Below are 7,242 nucleotides of genomic sequence, written 5' to 3' on the forward strand. Positions count from 1 at the left end.
TGAACAAAATAAGATATATTTAATACTGCTGTGTCATTATGGGATGTTACATCATGATAATAATGATACAGTTACACCATATTTAAAATAACACGATCAGCCAGGAGAGATTCTAGCAGGAAAAACCACTTCAATCCATTGGAGCTGTTTGATGATGAAGCTGTAGATGAAGAGGAGGAGGAGGAGGAGGAGGAGATGAAACCAGTGTCACATGATGACGTGCGGCAGCCAGAAGCCTGAGTCCTGACAGCGACAAGACAATTCTGCTCCGACGTTTCACTCACTATAAAAGCTTTGACAGGAGCGACTTTTCAAGCGCTGACCTGACGACAGAGGACAAACGTTCAGCCATTAGTTGATAAAGTGAAGCAGCGGAGGAACGTGGAGCTGTCAGAGACCACATGAACTGCTAGAATCAGGCTTTTTCTTGGAAAAAAAATGATTCTTTTTCTTGATGTTTATTGAGTCCAACTAAAAACTAGAGATGGAGAGACAGGTGGAGGAGTGGGGGGCGGNTGGTTCAAAATACAAAAACATGCGACTCATAGTCATGGGGATTTTGAAGTGTTGGTATTTGTCAGTATGACTTCAACCAATCAGGGCTAACGATTCACCTCCAGCACTGATGACCAGCTGCTCAGTGAAATTATATATTTTAATATATAATCGCACCTGAGTATAAGTCGGAAACCTAGCCAAAGGATGAGAAAAAAGCGCAACTTATACGGTAAATAAGATAAATAACGTATTGTCTCACATATAATACAATTATCTGATTGGCCAACACATTTGAATGAGGCACGACATTTTGTCAAACTCTCCTACAAAGGACTCCCCCTGGTGGTGTGGTTGTCCAGGATCAGTAACTGTTTACACCAGGCCTTTCCCTCTCTCTGCTTTTGCTCAATGGCTCGGCATAATCACGTATTGTGGGAATCACTTAACACTTAACACAGAGACAAAAGGTGTGTGTGTGTGTGTGTGTGTGTTTGGTCCTGACCACAGGGTGAAGTCACAGAGAACAGCTGCTTCACTGACCGTCATCGTTTACTTTGTTTCTGTTTAAACCACTTCACTAATACTCAAACAACCAACGGGTGAGTCACGGCCCTGACCACCTGACCACCTGACCTCCTGACCACCTGACCACCAAAAAAAAACCAAATCATGATGATGATGATGATGAAGATGATGATGGTGATGATGATGGTGATGATGATGATGGTGATGATGATGAAGGTGATGAAGATGATGGGGATGATGGTGATGGTGATGAAGATGATGGTGATGGTGATGATGATGATGGTGATGATGATGAAGGTGATGAAGATGATGGTGTACCTGTGTGCAGCCTGGTGACATTATTAGAGGGAACTGTTATGACATGCCTGTTGCTATAGAAACACAGGGCGGAGCCTCCAGTCAGGAGCTTCTCTGGAGAACACACGTACACATACGTTTGTTGTCCTGTGTGTGTGTGTGTGTGTCCAGTGTGTGCGTGTGCTTGTTGGCAGCCTTAAACAGTCTCCTGGGTCGTCTCTGTGTCAGTTTGGTCTCCAGGGACGGACAGGAAAACAACTGTACCCGCCGGCTAAGTGATGACACACACTGTCTGGGAGACTGATTTTGTGTGTGTGTGTGTGTGTGTGTGAAAGAAAATGTAAGTGGCTGGAATTACATCCCGCTCCCCATCAGTTTACACCTTTTCCTCTCAGAGTTACTGGATGTTCACTCATTTAAAGAGACAACTGTTTTATGGCCATGTGGTCAAATACAGCAACATCGGATTGGAAGAAAAATCAAAACATTTGACCATAAATGTCAGTGACACACAGCTCAAAGTGGATGAGTGACACCGTTTCGTCTCACTGTGGTCACTGGATACGATGTATTTACAGTTCATTTAAAACTCAGTCACTCTGTTTGGCCCATTAATTATCACCAATCACACGAGGGCCCCGAGGTCATCCTGTCCTGTGTGAGGAGCCTTTATAGAGACACTTGATCAGCTGAGACCCGGCCACAGCCTTTTGTCAGGCTTCAGTCTTTCAAGTATCCAGGGTGGGCTGGACGTCTTCATCACCTCCGTTCAGCTAGCTGTCCTTTGTCCTGAGGTCTTGTATTCAGTCAAAGCCTCTTACTGGACCTCCCTCCCTCACTCTAGCCAGTTAAGGTAAGCTTCAGTCAGCACAACAGTTGTATCCATTGCTCCACGCTCTCTACAGTCTTTTATTGTTTGGCTTCCATGCAGCCAGTGAGCAGCCAAAGCCTCTTGTGTTCCCAAAGGAGCCAATAAGTACAAGTACATAATGGGTGACGGGCCTCTCTTCACATTAGTAAAGCCTCTTATTGGAGCTCCTCTTCACTTTCCACTCCAAGAAGACTGCATGAACTGACACTTTAGGACTGGAGAGGCCGCGATCACCGCGCTGTTTATTAAACGGGTTTAAGTTGAACCGTTCACCTCTGGTTACATCTTACAATAATATCCAGTGACAAATAACCAGGAAACGCTGCAGCCAGTCATTTGACATTTGTTTTTTAAAAAAGAAAAGAAATGTAGGTGGCAATAAAGAGCAAAAATAAAGCAGGTAGTGGGGGGGGAGGGTAAACGGGGGGGTTGGATTTTAAGTATAAATCTCTGAAAAACGAACATTTCTGTGTCATGGAATACCTCAGCCAACAGTTCACTGGTAGAACTTTTTATTTGTATATAATGTATTGAATTGTTCAGCTGGTCGTCTGCTCTAAATCATCCATCACAGGGCAGGGCTGAACAGAGTGCGTTTGATCCACAGGTCACCTTGGTCCAACTTCACGTGTGTTTTCCAGCGTCATCAACATTTCTCTTCTCTGTGATACATGAGTCCCGTAGTTCCCAACATTTCCAAGGATTTGGTGATTTTTAATCTTTATTGCACCTCCTGCTGGATAAATGGTCTCCATTTTGTTAATGAAAAGTCCATCTCAGTAATGAAGACTTAGGTGAAACTGGAACGTCTGTGTGTGTGTGTGTGTGTGTGTGTGGTGGAGGGAACAGCCTGGTCTTCCTGGGACTCTTCAGTGAAGAGCTTCAGAGAGGACAGTAAACACATCCACATGGTATTTGTGGGTAAATGTTGATTCAAGACAAACTGAATCGTTCACAGAACAACCAGCGACGGTCAACATACTTCAGTCACCAGTCGTGACAAGCATTCAGTTTGTTAAGTCAGCGTTAAGCTCCCGCCGTTATGAGTCAAGCTGAACCCTTGACTGGACGGCCCGACGGGAATTCTCTCCTTTCTGTCACTCATTCATCCACGGCGGCCAACGCCGAGGGGCTTCAGGTAGTGAATCTGAGCTGCTCTCACAGACTCACTGCCCCGTTCTCCTATTTAGATCTGCGGCCGCTGCATTCAGATGAACTGAGGCGTGTGTTAAAATGCAGCCACAGAGTTTTGAAGCTGCTTTGAGAATCAGTGAGGTTGAAGTGAGATGTTTTGAGCCATATTTAAATTGTACCACGGCCGTATTGGAGCTGCATTCAGATGTATCAGAGCACAGCTAATTGAAGCTGAGCAGCAGAGAATGTTGTGCTTTGTAGCTGGACCGGATTGTCCGTGCTGCGGCAGCAAGGCATTGTGGTCTAAAGGGATCCTCCATGCTATTGTGGTGTTAAGGAGATTGTCCACAGTGGAAGGTAAGAAAAGGAGAAAAGCCACGAAGAGAAGGAGCACTCGAGCTGCCAGAGGTGATGTAAGTCGGCGCGCCTGTGTGTGTTGTCTGTCTGAGCTTCTCTGTCCCCAGAGGAGGGGAGGGGTGGGGGGGGCAGATTAAATGTGTCCAGTGTGTGGCCCGATGCTGCCCCAGTGTGTGATGTGTGGCCCAGGCCCAGGTCGGTCTCTCCATTTGATACGTGGATCAGTTTGACCTCCACATTTGATGTGCAGAGCAGCCTGACCTCTGTTTTTGTCCCTGAAAAAAAGCTTCTCAAACTAGAAGCAAAAACTTGGACAAGAGCTGCTGCACAGACTTTAGTCTTCTCCACAGACGCCACAATGTTTCACATGTTCTGTTTCTTCTCTGGTCTCCCAGACGAGAGTGTCCTTGGTATTTCTTCAAAGTTCTAAAATATTAGATTAGAACATGTTCTTTTGTCACCTCTGTGGTTAGTGACCTGCCATGTGGGCTGCAGCCTACGGACTGCATTTGCAGGTGAAATAAATGTTTGTACAACAATCAGATCAGTCAAAGAATAAACAACAATCCTCAGAATTCAAACTAATGTTTTGTGAAGATGAAGGTGACGACCTCAACAGAACTCAGAATCTTTAACACATCTCGTTTTACAAGTAAATCAAAACTCACCACTGACAACAGCAGTACAGACCCTTCTGGTGAGAACCGACAGAACAGCCAAGGTTCCTACAGTGTTGACAGCAGGTGGTGTGCTGATTGGAGGCAGGTGTTTCTGATTAGAAGACACGGGTCTAACTCTCCAGCAGGAGGAGCATGTCTAGGATTCTTCAGTTGTAGTTCACACAGACAAAGAGGAGATAAAGTTGTTACTTCCATAGTGTAGCGGTTAGCACGCCTGCCTTAGAAGCAGAGACTTCTGGGTTTAAATCCCAGAGGAACCACATGCTTGCTGCTGCTAACACAAGAAAGTCCCAAATATGGAAAGATGTTTAAAAACATAAGAAAATGTTTTTTTTATAAATGACATTGATGGTACGTTGGACTAGACTAGTCTGGAACCTTTGGTTCTGAGGCTCCTTTCTGCCCTCTGATGGTCAGTCACATAAACATTTATCTGGACAAAGAAGATGATGTTGACCTAATGTTGCATCTGCACATTCACTACATTAAAAATATCTTGACACACGTGCTTGGTGCAACCACACGTGTCTAACTAACCATTAACACAGTTTGTGGTGAAATGCCACTAGGGTCCACCAGGGGCCGTCTTCATAAAGCTCTGGCTCCAACAGACATCACTTCATATGATGCCAAATTTCATTCTGTCAAAAAAGACAAATCTTTTTAAGGATCGAAGTGTGATCTGGAGAAAGACACAAACCTCGACCTCGACAGGTATTTGAGGTTTGTTAGTTAAGTTATTGACTAACTACACAAAGAGAATACAGAAAGAGCAGGGATCCAACCAATCAGTGGGTGATTCTGTACTCTGAGTGATTGCTTTGATAGGATCCGTCCATCGACTCAATAAGACATGTTTCCATTGTGGTCTCCACCTTTATTTAGTCGTTATCAGAGGCTGCAGCTCTCATCACAACAGGAGTTTATTTATTAGTGGTGTCGTGTCCAGGGTCCCTGTGGAGAGAGAGAGAGAGAGAGAGAGACCCCCGATTGAATACAGATGTCAAAGTGGATCAGAGACTCCCATCTGCGCCGATGTGTTTCATTTCAGCGTGTCTTTATCTGACGCTCTGTCCACTCTGTCCACTCCAGCTCTTTATTTGCCTGAATGTTCCCCTGTCACAACACACTCCTGCTGTGATTACCATGCAAATGTAGTTCATTAGGATGTAAATGATCAACATAATGATGATTTTTAATTAGAATGTAAATGATGATTATTTGTATGAAGATATCAGCAGCTGTGGGAGAAGTGTGTGACAGCGAGCTGTTGTCTCTCTGACCGACTGTCTGACTGTCTGACTGACTGACTGACTGAATGGATGGATGGATGGATGAATGAATGGATGGATGAGTGGATGGATGAATGGATGGATGCCTGCTCTGTAATTCATCCAATAACCATATTCCATTTCCCCCTTCATTTCAATTCCTGCCATGTTGGCGTTTCTCTTTTTCTTTCCTGTGTGTGTGCTGACTGATGCTGGTGCACACACACACACACACACAACAACAACAACATAATTAATTCCACTCAGCAGCAGTTCATTTTTCATTGAGGTTTTAATGGTGTCATTAAAGTGGAAGGTGTTTTGTTGCAGTGGAGACCAGTCAAGTGTCCAGGTTGAATTCCTGCCCCTTGCTCGACGGCAGGTGGGAAAGGCTGCAGCTCCTCCTGTACAAAACTAGGCAGTAGACGGTGAATTAATACTAGAATAAATGGCTGAAACCACCAATGACTGAGACAAATCTGTAAATGTTTCTCTGAAGAGGTTATGATTTCCACTCACCAGTGGAACTAATGGAGACACAGTCATTCCATTTGAATGAAAATACTTGGTAAAGAATGACACAGGGTGGTCCATATCAGTGGACACTGCCTGTGAGGTAATGACACCGAGATGTTGTTTAAGGTTGAAGACAATTAGTCTTGAACTGGACCAATCAGAATAATGAACCAGATCTCAAAGAGTTGTGAGCAGAAATATTTCTGACGCAGGAGAAGTTGATGATTCTGGGCCACTCACACACACACACACACACACACACACACACACGCGGGGAGAGAAAAACAATCAAAGTGTGGTTGTGACCAGAACAACCCTAATGATCGTGTCATCCTTCCTTTTCACTGGTGGCAGGTAGCCAGGCCTCATTGATCACTCTGTAAGAGCTGTGGATGATTAGAGACTCTATGATGCAGTCTGATGCAGACAGTAATTGATAGGTGCTGACATGATGATGTCAATGGAATGGAATGGAACTTTTCAGTGCAGAGCTGCAGGTCATCTGTCTCCAACATCATCTCCTTTTCTCTCCGTGACAGCCGTCACACCGTCTTTTTCTCCCTCTCTCTTTTCTCCGGTCTTTTGTTAGGTAAATGAGGTGAGGTTGACCCCTCTCATTTCGCAGCCACCCGCTGGCCGGTGGAAGAAGTGACGAGTGGAGTGAATTAATGAATGAAACAGAAGGATGGAGCCATGAACAGAATATTTCTTTTCCAACAAATGTGATGTGTGTGTGATCTAAAGATAGTGTGTTGTTGTTAATGATTACCTCTTATCCTAAACCCATTTTTAACACAGCCTTAATTAACATTAAAAAAATATCCCATAGATTTCAGGGTCAAACGGACCTAATGACGCCATGGCACAAACAGAGTAAGGTCTGTTAAACATTCTTATATTTCTGTAGTAAATATACAACCATGTCTCAGATATGTTTTTGTATAGAGAGTTGGTTTTATATTTACATTCCATAAAAGCATTTTGTTTCAATTCAAGAAGCAGAGTGAAAACATTTTAAGAACAGATTGGTATAAAATAACTTACACAAAACACAAAATAAATTCACTAAATGGACGATTTTCACCTGGATCTC

The 7,242-nt window shown here is 44.0% G+C and overlaps 1 long non-coding RNA gene across 1 annotated transcript; it reads right to left on the reverse strand.

Annotated features, from left to right (window-relative positions):
- On the reverse strand, positions 1-4,415 carry LOC112487145 (uncharacterized). Its single transcript, XR_003049953.1, has 2 exons — positions 4,351-4,415; positions 1-323 (listed from the first exon to the last, which is right to left on the reverse strand). It is a non-coding gene; the product is annotated as an uncharacterized LOC112487145 (long non-coding RNA).
- Positions 4,416-7,242: the final 2,827 nt, after the last annotated feature.

Source organism: Cynoglossus semilaevis, chromosome 6, assembly GCF_000523025.1.
Source record: "Cynoglossus semilaevis isolate Cse_v1.0 chromosome 6, Cse_v1.0, whole genome shotgun sequence".
Lineage (NCBI taxonomy): Eukaryota > Metazoa > Chordata > Actinopteri > Pleuronectiformes > Cynoglossidae > Cynoglossus > Cynoglossus semilaevis.